The 16,660-nt window shown below is 44.3% G+C and overlaps 1 protein-coding gene across 1 annotated transcript in view; it reads right to left on the reverse strand.

The window, feature by feature from the left end:
- Nucleotides 1-16,660, reverse strand: part of BMP7 (bone morphogenetic protein 7) — a 112,683-nt gene that overhangs the window by 57,513 nt on the left and 38,510 nt on the right. The gene's annotated exons all lie outside the window — the stretch shown is intronic.

Raw genomic sequence — 16,660 nt, forward strand, 5'->3', positions numbered from 1 at the left:
ATCCTGAGTTACATCCTGTATTAAACCCCAGAGCTGCACTCACTATTCTGCTGGTGCAGTCACAGTGTACATATATTATATTACTTATCCTGTACTGATCCTGAGTTATAATATCAAGTATTATAACTGCAGAGCTGCACTTGCTGTGCTGTGAAATTACACATCTTGGACTGGTACCTGGTGTAAATTTGATTCCTCCCAGAGTTTAAATCAACACAAAGAGCTGCGCTCAGAAATCACATTTCCTCCATGCTTTGCCCTACATCTTTTTGACCTTCTGAATGACTGGTGTGTTACGGATAATATTTATGATAATAGGACAGCAAAAACATTAATACAATTAGATAAACCCTTAGATAATATTATTCTGCTTAGAAAAAAAAATACAAAACATTTTTTCCTGTTTTTTGCACAAATTAGGCCACATACAGAAAGGTTCATCCTGATCTTCCTGTTACTATTCACTGACCATAAGCCGCAATCTTGAAAGCAGTAAGGAATTGGTGAACGTTATACAGTGGTTTAGATGAAGCTGGTGGAGCAGAGAGGTGCTCTACCTCTCCCAATGAGGAGCTGATTCACTCTTGCTTTTGGGGTGACTGCAATTTGTTATATTGCTGTAGGTTGATGCAGTTTACCTCAAGAGCTGAACTCTCCAGTACTGGTTCCTCCCTCGCGCTGACAGTGAGGTAGAACATGTATGTAATAAAGTGCAGGTGCCAAGTATGTCACCACGGGACAGAGACAGACCAAAAGTTAAAAGATTTATTTACAGGGGTCAGAATTTCCACACAGGGAGAAAACCGTGGGGGTTAAACTGACAAGGCAATAGTGATTTAACGGTATACAAAAATTAGGCAAAGTTATCAAACAGTCAAGCAGAACAACGGTAATTAATGGGTATTCTTGCAACGTATCAGTCAGATGAAATCTTGATTGAAGGGTCGTCTTCTCCCATGTAGGCACCGTAAAGAGAGGCACTTGTAGTCTCTGTGATCTCTGTAGTCCTTGTTACCAGGTAACCGGGGCCTCAGGGGTTAAAGCGGGAGGCAGGGGGAACATTGGGCAAACTGGGTCTCCCCTGCTCTGAGTCTCTGCTTTAAAACTAACAGTCTCTCTGAAGGAGCGATGTTCCATCCTTTGTAAAGTCTCTCAGCCAGAATCAGGGGCTTTGACCTGCCACCGCGGGCCCCAGGGCTGCGTGCACGGGTCAGCGTCTCTGCATGGTCAGGAGGACATACTCCTCTAGCCAATGGGAACTCTGCATCCACGTACTCATAGACAGCAGTATTTATGTCACGTCCTCCTGTCTTAACCCTCTGACCCGTAGCACTCTCTCTACTAGTGCGCACGGCTGTGACCGGCTCTCTCTGCTGCACACACTGCTCTGACTCCTGCGCGCACTGCTTTCGCGCCCTCAGCCTGCACCGCTTCCTGTCCAGCGCCCCTTCACCTTCCCCACAGCTTCTGACAGACACATGATGCAGTCGGTCCAGGTCTAAAAGTCTTCACCCCGGCAACCCTGCTGCCCAGATAAGTGGTTCCGGACACGGAGCAGAGGAGGTAACCCCCTTCTGATACTTCTTGTGCTTCACCCCCTTACATGAACACAGGCCGCACCTTCCTCACTGCGCTGAATAAATGTTCCATAAGGTAGGACCCTATAGTAGGTTTCCCTAGCTCCGCACACCAGAGCCATGACGCTCCAGCGCGGCCTAATTATAGGTGACGTGAACAGCAGCCTCGTTCTGCTCGTCGAGGTGGCAGCTGGTTTAGTGTGAGCATTGCATACGCTTTTAGGATTGGTGTGTCACCTTCTAAGGCTATCCTGTGACCCCCATTAGGGTCTTCAATTGGTCTAGAAAATTGGTTGAAGACCAAGGAGGACCTCACTGCTTAAAAAAAGGTCCAAAAAAAGACCGTCTGAACGTTGAAAATGTTAAGTAGGCAAATCACAATCCTTCGGGGAAAATGTTCTATGGACAGGTGAGACCAAACTAGAGCTCTATGGCAATGCAATGAAGTGTAATGTTTATAGAGGAAATTAAGCCCATGAAGAAAGTGGCAGCGATCTGGAGTGACACATGATGGCGAGTCCATGGTGTTGAGAAGTTGCTTTGCTGCCTCTAAGACTGGAGGCCTTGAATGTGTTACAGGAACAAAAATTAGAGGAATATCAAAAGAGTTACCAACAAAATGTTGTGGTCGTTATGGTAATCTCCTACACATTTTCTGTCAACACCCCAAAATCTGTCCCCTCTGGAAGAAAGTTTCAGGTCTTATTAATGCTATCTCTTCTAAACAAATTCTACTAACACCTCAATTGGCCCTTCTCACACTAAATACTGAAAAAATTGACCCACATATGAGATTATTAATAGTCCACACCCTACTGGTAACCAAAAACAACATTGCTCTCTACTGGAAAAAATCACCCTCTTTTCAAGACATTGTTGATAAAATCACACTTCATAAATCGTTTGAATATAAACTAGCATTGGTTAATAACCACTGCGATAAATTCTTCAAAAAATGGTCCAAATGGATGGAATTGTTTCCCTAATATACGAAATGTACTTGTCTGTTTTCTTTCTTATTAGTTCATTTTATGTTATGAACTTTGTCACCAATGTACTATAGTTACAATTTCATATTGTTTCCTCCTTCACCCTATTTCCTACTTTTTCCTTTCCTTCTATCTCCCTCTTTCCCTTCCTTATTCCCTATTGTTTCCCTTCCCGTCCTTGAAAATTTGAAAACTTGAATAAAATTATTGGAAAACAACAAAATGTGCTCCCAAATGTAAAAAAAAGTCAAATAAAATAGGTCCTACTGTAGAATGACCTGAGGTACACATGAAAGTGTACATTAATGTAGTTATGAAGGAAAATTTACTTTTTTCATACTGGTCTGCAACGAGTCATAATCTCAAACAAAATGGAAAACCTTGGTAGGAGCTGAAATCTGTTATTGCGGAAAAGACCCTACAAAAATTCAAGAGAAAAAAAGCATACATATTACATAAAAAGTCTGCAGTTCAGACAACTATCTAATGTGTATGGGGACTTCCAGATTCTGCTTTGACAGATGATGTTGTTCTCCAGGCGAAAAGCTGTCGCTAGAAAAGTATGGGAGTGTCTCTTTCACAAAAACTCTTGGAGAAGTCGAGCATTTCTGATTATGAGGTAGTCAGTCGAGAGCTATCTAATGGGTATGGGTTCTTTTAAAGTTTTATTTTATTGTAGGGTTGCAAAAGTCTCACATAAAAACAAAAGCTCTGCTGATGTACAGTAGACAGAACAAGCTGTCAAGCCTTGTGACTGGCCGCACTGATTACCACCACCACTACAGCCGATCAACAAAGACTAGATAAGCGTTGCAGAGGCAGTGCTGGACCTGGGGATGGTAATGACAAAGGGGACCATGGATTTGGGTTCTGGACACTGACCACACCGGGACTAAGGAATCGGGTTCAGGAAACTGTCCGCACTGGGACCAAGGGACCTCACAACTGCCCTGGTAGAACACCAACTACCTAATAACTCAAATCGTTGTTTAGCGACTCTCTATGGGAGAGGGAGTCTTTAAGGCTAGGTTCACATTGCGTTAGGGCATCCGTTTAATGGATCCGTTAAACGGATGCGCTAACGCTGATGTCATTTTTGACATCTTTAGTGACCTAGCGCTAACGGTATGCGTTAACGCATGGTAGCGCTAAGGTACCATGCGCTACCATGTGTTAGCCCATACAGTTCTATGCACAGCGAACAGGTCCGTTCACTGTGTGTTACTGCCAACACACCCAAAAACGCTGCGTGCAGCGTTCGAGGGTGCGTCATGAATTAACGCATACTTGCTAACGCATGCAGATTTTGGCATGCGTTAGGATGCGCTACATTCATTGCGGGCAATGGCGGCCTTAACGGATCCGTTACATAGCATTAGTGCCGCTATGTAACGGATCCGTCAGCGCATTGCCCCTAACGCAATTTGAACCCATCCTTATACAGGATGACTCCAAGCAATGGGCTGGGAGCCATCTTGCAGGTGTACCGTTTATGCTCAGTGCCTCTCAGCGAGAAGCTGAAGGGCAATTACCATATGTGAGCTGCTCCTTTAAGAGCAGAGAAGCACGCACCGTCTGGAACTGTGGCGCACACACCAAGAAGAGGCAGGAGCATGCCGGGGAACCACACCTCGGGGCCGGGGCAGTGAATAAGCCGGTGTTCCTGCATGGATGGAGAAGGGGACATCATGCCACGGTGCCGGCTATTGCACTACAGATTAGCAGATAACTTAAAGATAAATTAAGAGTTTGCTGTGTTCACTCAATGGGATGACAATTAGTGGGCATTCTTTTATGTAAATAACAAGGATTTATCAGGGTATGTGCACACGCTGCGGATTCCGCTGCGGTTACGCAGCAGTTTTGGCCGCTGCGGACCCTTTTAGCTGCGGTGTACAGTACCATTCAAATGAATGGTAAACAAAAATCGCTGTGTAGACGGTGCGGAAAAATCCGTGCGGATTTCCTGCAGTTTTGAAACCGCAGAAAGAATTGACATGTCAAGTCTTTCTGCGGAATCCACAGCGGGTTCCTATCTCCACCACTGTGGAGATGGTGAAACCGCAGGACCAAACCACAGGCTAAACCGCAGATAATCCGCAGGTCTTTTGACCTGCAGTTTTATCTGCGGTTTTTGCAAAATCCGTGCGGATTAATCCGCAGCGGATTCCGCAGCGTCTGCACACACCCTCAAAGTCTGATGCTCACAACACATATTTGTGTAAGTGTATCATAGCATACACAAAGAAAACTTCTGTGGAGCTCAGAAGGGGAGTTAAAAAAAAGTTACAAAAAACGTTACAAAACCATCTCCTCTGAGTTTGGACGCCGCCAGTACACAATCAAGCAGATTGTGCATAATTTGAGATCACTATTACTCAAGGAGTGGTCAACCAACAGAGATCTCTCCAACAGCAAAGCATATAATAGCAGTCTGTGAGGTCACAAAGGAACCCAAGCTAACCTTTAAGCAACTAAAAGCCTCTCTCATGCTAGTTAATGTTCATGAGTCCTGCATCAGGAAGAAACTGAACAACAAGAGTGCATGGCAGGATTGCAAGGAGAAAGCCACTACCATTCAAAAAGACCATTGCTGCCCATCTGCAATAATGTTGACTGCAACTGTAGAAGAAGAGGTGCTCTAGGAATGGGACGTCATGGAGAATACACATACTTACCATAATTTTAGAAGTGGTGACAGATTATTTTCTATAACCCTATATGAAGCAGGAGGTCTCGCATTATGTAAAACATATTCCATGAGATGAAATCTCGTTGGCGAACAGTCAAAGCGCACCGCTGCCACATTCTTCTAATCGCTCCCAGAGAACGTCCTGCTGTTCTCAAACACAACTTGCAGAAGGCGTCTTTAAGTGTAAAACCACGAGACGAAAAGAAAATAATTCCAGAGAATGATGAGCAGAGAGGAAACTAAAGAAAGAAGTTGGGAAATCTGTTGTTTCAGATGAGAATTTTAAAAATCTATCACCAAAAAAACATCTCGCATGATGTGTCTTCTAAAAAAAAAAAAGCAAAGAGTGTTTCAATTCACTTACAGAAAGTGAAGATCTGGAAAATCGTGAGAAATAAAAACAATTAGTATATTAAGAAGTTGCAGAATGAGTGAGCCATCAGACTCACAGTGAGGAAAGAAGCAGACATGACCTGCAGGCATGTGATGTGTATGGCCAGCATTATAGTAGGGCTAGGTCGGCACAGGTTGTCTGCTTATAGATGGCTGCAGTAACTAAGATTTCCTAAAAATATACCTTCCAATAAAAGCCCTCTACAAACTGCTTTTCAGTAAGTTATTTCGTAAAGAAACTCCCAGTAATATAGAAGATGTCTTTAGAAAAATATGATTAATAGTGCAGCTTGAGATGTAGAACGCCACCAACCTGCTTCTCCTCCTCAGGGCCAATTTCGGGTCTGTGATGGACATGACCCTTCTGACAATCTGAGAAACACTCTACCAACCACACACTTTTTTCCTCACATGGGTCTTCTTCTCAAGGCCGAATTGCGACAAGAGAGTCCCGCCAGGAGGCTTAGGCCGCTTTCACACTTCAGGCTTTTGGTATCCGGCATGGTGCGGCGAAACACCGGACTACCGGATCCGGACGCAAACGCAGACACCGGATCCTTCTTTCTGCCGGATATATTCCTGGCAGAGAAGGTTTCCGGGCATGCGCAGTGCGAAAAACCGGTCCGGCGTTGGGAAAAAACGTTGCATGCAACGTTTTTTCCAGACGCCGGACCGGCTATTTTCTCCGGATCCGGAAAAAACCGGACGCGCCGCATTGCCATCCGGCGCAATGCGGCACCAATGAAACAGCACAGGGAAAAAGCCGGATCTGGTCGTAACAAGCGCCGGATCCGGCAGTCCGGTTTTTCGCCGCACCATGCCGGATACCGAAAGCCTGAAGTGTGAAAGCTGCCTTACAGTACTCTTTCCGAAAACCTTGATTTTCTTACCATTACGTACCACCACATAATTGGCACCTGTCCTAAATTTGCTGTGACTGTCCCAGCTTTTTTAAAACAATCTTAACAAAATTAGGGCATGTCACTGGTCAAAAAATCTTGCCCAGAAGGGGGCATTTCATTCCACAGGTGGGTGCGTCTTTTCAGTTCTGGGCCATCCCTGGGGTGACGCTGAATGTGGGGCTTAAAATTCCCCACATCTGGAAGGTCTTGAAAAAGAGTTGGCAGGTCTCTCGGGCACTGCAGAAACCTTAGATACACATTTAAGATGCCTGTAAAGGTCATTGACAGTAAATACGGCTCAGCTGAGCGCTCCGGTGTTCTCTATGAAAGGACCACTGACAGATTCCTTTGGCAGCAGCCTATCTTCTGCCAAATGAAAACCACCTAATCCTTATGCCACCAGTCATAATCCAAAATCACCATGTTTTGTTGACTTTATCTAATGTGTATATGAGGACCTCTAGGCCAGGTTCATACATTCAGTATTTTACATCCATATTAGTAAGCCAAAAATCAGATGTGGAACAATCAGAGGAAAGTGTAATCAAAACATGTCACCACTTCTGCATTTTTCACCCACTCCGTTTTTTGGTTTAAAAACACTAATGGAAAATAATGACCAAATACTGAACGTGTGACAAGGGGTAATATTTATGCAAAATAAATTATTCCTGATCCACCAGAGAAGCATTTTGAGAAGCTGGGATGTTAGATGGAGAACCCCTTTAAACTACCATATATAAAAACCATGACAACCCATCAGGCTCTCTGGTACATTTCTTGTGCTTAATCTTCGGAAGAGACCTCTCTGGCCGCCCCTGAAGATGTGACCGTCAGCCAAGAGAAGGGATTCAGTCTAATCACAAGCAGATACCACCATTGAGTGCAAGAGGGAACAGCTACAAGAGGAAAAACGAATTCCTGGGCCTGAGTTTAATGGCTGGCAAGTTAAATGCAGCCATTGCTATATAAAATCCCCAGCTTGGCAGGCCTCATCCCTCCATGGCAACAAATTAAAATTGGCATACTGAACACAGGAAAGTAGAAGGAAATGAGAAACACGACCGGGTTTTGGCCAACCCTTTGAAATCCTGTACAGTGCTACTGATGTCAATTAATGACAAGTGGGGTTTTGCTGAGAGGGTCTGCTTGGAAAACACATTAACACACATTAAACATGTTTGCACAAGTCGTAGATTATAAGTATTTCGAGTTCCAAAACAATAAAGCCATTACGCTAAAACCTCACACTCTCTGGCTAGCTACCTAATACAAGGTAATCATTTTGGAGAAAGGGAGAAGAGTTGCACTGGGGGGATGAGACACAAGAAGCAAAGGAGTCCATTGCCGTTGGTTGATTAACCCCGAACATAATGAAAAATGCCACAAATTGTCAAAAAATAGTTGCACAAACATTTTTTAGAATAGGTATAAACCCAGGTTGTACGAACTAATTACGGAGTTTGTCTATTACTTAGATCCTTAGGATAGGCAATCAATATCAAATCAGTGGTGGTCTACTCAGTACCCCCCCCCCCAATCAGTTCCTATACATTGCTGCTGCAGTACCTAAGAATGGCCACTACATAATATACAGAGCTGTCCGGTTCCGATTCTGTATACTGTTATTGTCCAATGGGTGAAGCCCTAAAATTCCGAAAATGATGACCCATCCTATGAATTGGTCATCAGTATCGAGAGCTATACTATGACTTCACTACAAAAAAATAAGATTAGCTGGGAAGAAGACCATTTTGAGGCTCTTGCACTGGAAATCCTCTTACGTTTTGATATTATATCTATAGTCATAAGTGAGGTTAGAGTCACTATTTAGTTACAAAGTAAGTTGCTCTTAGTACCATTACTCATCAACCAGAGAAGTAGTCAGTGTGACAATGTCTGTGCAGCATCTTTGTGATACACCCCAGTTCGTCAGTGCAAAACACTACAGCAGGACTCGCTCTTATAAGATAAAATGGTATTTATTATTTCCGCTTCCAAAAATAAAATATTAAAAAGGTATAATTAGTGGTGGTGCTGGACTCTCCTCCCACTCATCCAACAAGGTCAAAGACATCACTAGATCTCCTCAAAGTTTCACATGGAAAAAAAGAAAATCAGAAAAACTGCAACATTAGGTACCATACAGAAATCTATAATACTGCACCCCATGTACAAGAATATAATTGCTATAACATTTTATTTAATTGGAATATTAAGTAACTTCTTCAAAATAATTTCTATCATTTGGGATGTAAAGGTTGATGAGCTTTGCAAAATTGTATTATAATTAATTAAATTAATTAAAATTATAGTTAATGAGAATTCCTATGTGCCCAGAATTTAGGAACACGCTGTATAAGACTGCCCTTATGTACAAGAATATAACTACTATAATATTGCTCCTATTTACAAGAATATAACTACTATAATACTGCTCCTATGTACAAAAATATAACTACTATAATACTGCTCCCTATGTACAAGAATATAACTATTATTATTACCGTATATACTCATTTATAATCCGACCAGTGTATAAGCCGACCCCCCCTAATTTTGCCACAAAAAAATGGGAAAACTTATTGACTCGTGTATAAGCCTAGGGTGGAAAATGCAGCAGCTACTGGTAAATTTCAAAAATAAAAATAGATACTAATAAAAGTAAAATTAATTGAGACATCAGTAGGTTAAATGTTTTTGAATATCCATATTGAATCAGGAGCCCCATATAATGCTCCATACAGTTCATGATGGGCCCCATAAGATGCTCCATACAAAATACACCCCATATAATGCTGCACAAAGGTTAATAATGCCCCCATAAGATGCTCCATAGAATAATATGCCCCGTATAGTGTTCCATAAAGATTATGGCCCCATAAGATGCTCCATAGATTATGTCCCATAAAATGCTCCATAGATTATGCCCCAATAAGATGCTACACAGATTATGCCCCCATAAAATGCTCCATAGATTATGCCCCATATGATGCTCCATAGATTATGCCCCCATATGCTGCCCCCATATGATGCTCCATAGGTTATGCCCCCATATGCTGCCCCATAGAATATGCCCCCATATGCTGCTCCATAGATTATGCCCCCATATGCTGCTCCATAGACTATGCCCCCATATGCTGCCCCATAGACTATGCCCCCATATGCTGCTCCATAGACTATGCCCCCATATGCTGTCCCATAGAATATGCCCCATATGCTGTCCCATAGAATATGCCCCATATGCTGTCCCATAGAATATGCCCCCATATACTGCTCCACAGACTATGCCCCATATGCTGCTCCATAGAATATACCCCCATATGCTGCTCCATAGAATATACCCCCATATGCTGCTCCATAGACTATGACCCCATATGCTGCTCCATAGACTATGCCCCCATATGCTGCTCCATAGAATATGCCCCATATGCTGCTCCATAGAATATGCCCCCATATGCTGCCCCATAGAATATGCTGCTCCATAGACTATGCCCCCATATGCTGCCCCATACAATATGCCGGCCCCATATGCTGCCCCATACAATATGCCCCCATATGCTGCTCCATAGACTATGCCCCCATATTCTGCCCCATACAATATGCCCCCATATGCTGCTCCATAGAATATGCCCCCATAATATGCTCCATATATTATGCCCCCATATGCTGCTGCTGCAAAAAAATGCTATACTCACCTCTTCTGCTCAGGACCCGGCACCTGAGATATTCACCTGTCCGGGGTCCATCGCTGCTCACAGCTGTCTGCCGCTTGCCCGCTTCCTGTGTCAGTGACTGTTCAGCCAGCAGAGGGCGCGGCGCGCACTAACCACATCACCGCGCCCTTTGCTGCCTAAACATCACTGACACAGGATGCAGCAGACAGCGGTGAGCAGCAATGGACCCCCGGACAGGTGAATATCCCTATACTTACCCCCTCCTGGCGCGGTCTCTGCAGCCCCGCATCTCCACGGTCTCCCTTCCTGCCTTCAGCGGTCACGTGGTACCGCTCATTACACTCATGAATATGCGCTATTCATGAGTTTAATGAGCGGTACCACATGACCGCTGAAGGCAGGGAGACCATGGAGATGCGGGGCTGCAGAGACCGCGCCGGGGGGTAAGTTTGATCTCTGACACCCCCCACTCCCCCGCTGACCCCCAGGTATATAACTCGTGTATAAGCCGAGAGGGGGACTTTCAGCCCCAAAAAATGGGCTGAAAATCTCGGCTTAGACACGAGTATATATGGTATTTATTATTATAGCACCATTTATTCCATGGCGCTTTACATGTGAGGCGTATACATAATAAAAATAAGTACAGTAATCTTAAACAGTACAAGTCACGACTGGTACAGGAGGAGAGAGGACCCTGCCCGCGAGGGCTCACAATCTATAATGGTGAAGATACAATAGGCGAGGGTAGACCGTAGAGGTGGTCGTGCAGTGGCTTGGTCGATCAGTGGTTACTGCAGGTTGTAGGCTTGTCGGAAGAGGTAGGTCTTCAGGTTCTTTTTGAAGTTTTCCACGGTAGGCGAGAGTCTGATATGTTTTGGTAGAGAGTTCCAGAGTAGGGGTGATGCACGGGAGAAATCTTGAATGCGATTGTGGGAAGAGGAGATAAGAGGGGAGTGGAGAAGGGATCTTGTGAGGATCGGAGGTTGCGTGTAGGTAAGTACCGGTAGATGAGGTCACAGATGTATGGAGGACACAGGTTGTGGATAGCTTTGTATGTCAAGGTTAGGGTTTTGAACGGAAGTCTTTGGGTAATGGGGAGCCAGTGTAGGGATTGACAGAGGGGAGAGGCCAGGGAATAATGGGGGGACAGGTAGATTAGTCGGGCAGCAGAGTTTAGAATAGATTGAAGGGGTGCGAGAGTGTTAGAGGGCATGGACTAGGGTTTTTACAGATTCTTGGTTGAGGAACCAAATATTATAACTACTATAATACTGCTTTTCTGTACAAGAATATAACTACTATAATACTACCCCATTATGTACAAGAATATAACTACTATAATACTGCCAAGATTTACAAGAATATAACTAATAATTCTGCCTCTATGTAAAAGAATATAACTACTATAATATTGCTCACAATTTACAAGAATATAACTACTAATGTAGGAGGAGGGCAGGATGGTAGTCGCAACCGAGGACACCGGGGTTCTGGTGTCCTACCCTCCTCCCACAGGAATATCTTCAGCATCTACCTGTTAGGGACGGCGGAACGCACTAATGAATAAATAATAAGTGCGTTCGCCGCCCGGGGTCCACCGTGCAGTAGGTGTTACACCGCTGCTAGATAATGGCAGACACACAATATGGTGGTATATCGCACACGGGTTGAACGTCACCCGGTGTGCACTGAGCTTACTCACAGGTCTCAGAGAACTGCACGCACGGTAAATGGTCACAGGAGCTGAACCCAAAAGCAGAGGGTCAGGGTCCGTCTAGACCTACCGTATGTGCGGCGTCGCTACCGCGGACACCCACAGATGCTGCTGATTGCAGCACGGCGACTGGCTCAGCCGCTATACGTCAGTGCCCAGAGGAGGCACACTGTCGGACGCTAGATAGGTGAAGATATGCACTGTGGCCTGTATCATGCCACTGACTGGTGCTGACTCTAATACTAAGTCCCTATCCACACACGTAATATCAGAGGGAGGGGAGTCTTCATGAGTCATTCGCAGGCACATGCATCCATCATCATTCACACAGGTAGCAAGTAGAGTCTATACTAATGCATGGCCGAGCGGCCATGCGGGCCTTTTATAGCCGTGCGCTTCCAGATCTCTGAGATGAACCAATCAGATCAGGAGAAGGACCTGAGCACGTGACTCCCGATCTACACTGGGAGATTGTCTCATGAGCATGCCCAGTAGCGCGGCGAGAGGACTTAGCCTCTGGAGTGGTTTGCTGCAAAGCAGGCTGCGCTACTATTGCTGGTCCAGAGGTGGCAGCAACAACCAGACCCAGAGAACTGGTCTGAGCAGGGCGTCTGGATCGCCGAGTTTGCTGTGCAGGTCCCTGAGAGGTCGGAGGGGAATGGGAGACCGCTGGCTGCATGGTTCTGGATTCCTGCTGTGCAGCTGCAGGAAAACGACGCCTAACATTAACAGTGTACCTGTTCTGGTTGCTGGTCCACGGTCAAGGATTCAACTGCGGTGCAACCCAGCTCCTGCACACTTGCTTCCAGTGCATGTAGAAAAAAATAACGGACACAGATACCGGTTCTGATGCAAACTCAACGCTTTTACTTTCTTCTTCAACGGTTCAAGACACAACAGTTACATCACAGTCCACACAGCATTCCTCCTGCTCTTTCCCTTTCTGACTTTCTCCGCCCTCACATACATTACGGGGTAATAGCGCCTTTGGCAGTACCGCAGCTTCATTATTGTAGGACCTCAGTGCATAGGGGATCCCATCCATCCGCTTCGCCTCAGACTTCCAGGCTTCAGCCCTATTGAGAATCTGCAACATCATGAATATTCAGCAACCTGCATGACTTTTGGACGTTTCCTTCTCTGTTCCTGCTGCTGTCGTGAACTGTAACTTCTCCGGGTGCTCCGGTCTTATCCAGCACCCACCTGACTGTGCCCGTACTTTGCTTCTTCTAAACAACGTTGCGTAGCTGCTATGGCGTCCTGGGCTTAGAGCCCTTGCGGACCTGTTGGGCATGCTCTCCCTTCTGCCTAATTCCTACATCCTACACTAGCTTAACCCATAGCAGTTCCTCATACAATTAACTACATATGTGCTCTTACTAAACCATCTAGAAACTTCCCACAGCTATACCTATCAGGGACCCACTAGTATGCCCCTATCTAGTGGCCCGTTCCAATACTACACTTACTCAGTCTAAGAAAACTACATACTACAAGTACCCTCCTCTAATGTTCCCAAAGGATGCACTATATTACCCTAATCTGTACATTAACATATGACATACAATACAATATAAGATAAGGTCACAACAAAGCATAATATCTTATAGTTTGGTAACAAAATCGTGGCAGTACCAAAAAGACCATCGGTAATACACAGCCGTGTAGCAGTACCAAAACACCATAGAATATTTACATAATAACATCTGTACATAAGAACTCTTAAAGGGGAGGAGGCATTAAAGTGGTGTTCCATTCCAATCCCCTACACTATAATAGTGCCCCTATGTACAAGAATATAACTACTATAATACTGTTCCTGTGTACTGGAATATAACTACTATAATACTTCCCTAAGCAATCAGGCTCCTTGCATCTTCCCGTCCTACTACTTGCACCAGTGACCCTATTCCCTCACATCTCCTCCAGTCCCTTTCCCCTGCTGTCGCCACTCACCTAACAAAAATGTTCAACCTCTCTCTCTCTTCTGATATCTTTTCCTCCTCATTTAAGCATGCCATCATACATACATTACCTAAAAAACACATCCCTTGACCAAAACTGTGCTGCTAACTATAGACCTGTCTCTAATCTTCCCTTCATCTCTAAACTCATGGAACGCCTGGTCCACTCTTGTCTTATACGCTATCTCTCTCTTCTCGACCCTCAACAATCCTGTTTTTGCTCTTTGCATTCTACTGAAACTAAGTCTCTAACGATCTACTAACAGCTAAATCTAATGGTCACTACTCCATGCTAATTCTCCTGGATCTCTCTGCAGCATTCGACACTGTGGATCATCAGCTCCTCCTCACTATGCTCCGCTCCATCGGCCTCAAGGACACCGTTCTCTCCTGGTTCTCCTCCTATCTCTCGGACCGCTCCTTCACTGTATCTTTTGCTGGCTCCTCCTCCTCTCATCTTCCCTTTACTGTTGGGGTTCCTCAAAGATCGGTTCTAGGCCCCCTCCTCTTCTCTTTGTATACTGCCCCTATTGGACAAACAATCAGTAGATTTGGTTTCCAGTACCATCTCTATGCTGATGACACCCAATTATAAACCTCTGCTACTGATATCACGCCTGCCTTTTTAGAAAACACCAGTGATTGTCTCTAACATCATGTCCTCCCTCTATCTGAAACTGAACCTGTCAAAAACTGAACTCCTTGTGTTTCCTCCCTCTACTAACCTAACCTATGCCCCACATTGCGATTTCCCTGTGTGATTCCACCATTACTCCCCAGCAACATGCCCGCTGTCTTGGTGTCATACTTGTTTCCGAGCTTTCATTCACCCCCACATCCGATCACTGGCTCGCTCTTTATCTGTACCTCAAAAACATTTCTAGCATTCGACACTTTCTTACTTTCGACTCAGCAGCACCCTACATCTACTCCCTCGTCTCAGCCTACCATCTCTCCCGTGCCCTCTGTTCTGCTAATGACTTGAGGTTAACATCCTCAATAATTAGAACTTTCCCCACTCCAGTCTCCAAGACTTTTCATGTGCTGCGGCAATTCTTTGGAATGCGTTACCCAGGTTAATATGATTAATCCCCAATCCCAAGAGTTTTAACTCATTTGTTCAGACTGGACTATCACCTCAGCGCAGTAACCTAACTATCCCTGTGTTGCCCATTCAAAATTTTCACCATAACCAGGTTCCTTGCATCATGTCCTCATATTCTTATGCATTTAATAGCCCTCTGTGTCTTTACTGTTACATACTTAGGCTGATAACCGGTTCATGCAGCATCACAGGAACACACGATTCTTGCACTATGCCTGGTCCGAACAATAAGAGTATTTGTTACCATCCACCTTTCGTGTCTCCCCTTTTTCCTTATAGATTGTTAGCTTGCAAGCAGGGTCCTCATTCCTCTTGGTATCTGTTTTGATCTATGTGTTTATTGGTATGCTATGATGTCTATTGTCTGTACAAGTCCTCTCTAAAATGTAAAGTGCTGTGGAAAATGTTGGTGCTATAGAAATAAAATTATTATTACTGCCCCCCCATGTACAGGAATATAACTACTATAGAACTTCCCTTATATACGAGGATATAACTACTATAATACTGCCCTTTACGTACAACAATATAACGAATATAATACTGCCCCCTATGTACAAGAATATAACTACTATAGTACTGACCCCTATGTACAAGAATATAACTATTATAATACTGTACCCTATGTACAAGAATATAAAACTACTATAATACTGCCCCTATGTACAAGAATGTAACTACTATAGTACTGACCCCTATGTACAAGAATATAACTATTATAATACTGCCTCATATGTACAAGAATATAACTACTATAATACTGCCCCTATGGATACGAATATAACTGCTATAATAATTTTGGTATACAATATGTAGAAAAAAGCATTGGGACACCCACACGTTACACCTAGAAGTCCTGGCTTGCAATCTCAGTTCTAGCTCATCTCATTGGGTTTAAGGTCATGGCTCTGTGCAGGCAGTTCTTCTACGCCAAACTCCCCCAACCATGCCTTTATGGAGCTTGTTTTTTGACCTGGGGCACAGTCTTGCTGGAATAGAAATGGCCCTTCTCTAAATTGTGCTCCACAAATTTGGAAGTTGCAATTGTCCAAAATATCTTGGTATGCTGAAGCATAAAAGAGTAGCCGTTGTTTTAATTTTTATTTCATAAGTCAATCATATGCATGAAAATAAGAAACTTTATAATATATCCTTTTAGAGATTCTTACATCACGGAGACAGGAGATAGAAGTTACTAGTGATAAGATTGTATGTAGACAGGAGGGGGAGGAAGAGGGAGGAGACAGAGGCAAAGCTCCCTCCTCCTCTTCTCCCCTCTACATAGAATCTTATTAGTATCAACTTCCATCTCCTGTCTCAGTGATGGGAAAGTCTGTCTTCACTGAATACACATTATACATGTGCACTGAGAATTTTGAGAATGAATGATCAGTCTAGTTGAGAAGGAGAAAAAGTGAGTATTAATTTCCCTTATAGCGCGCAGTCTCAGCCGCAGCCGTCGGGCTATCACAGGTGCCCGCTCATTAAGGTAATGAATATTCATCTCCCTCCACTCCCATAGGCATGGAGAGAGGTGAATATTCATTACCTTAACGAGCGGGGACACGTGATCGCTCAGCCGCAGGAGCAGCTGGCACAGGAACAAGATCCTGCGAGCGTGCCCAGGGAAGGTAAGTAGGATTT

Source organism: Dendrobates tinctorius, unplaced genomic scaffold (assembly GCF_039654945.1).
Source record: "Dendrobates tinctorius isolate UK_male_01 unplaced genomic scaffold, ASM3965494v1 ptg000065l, whole genome shotgun sequence".
In the NCBI taxonomy this organism is placed as follows: Eukaryota; Metazoa; Chordata; class Amphibia; order Anura; family Dendrobatidae; genus Dendrobates; species Dendrobates tinctorius.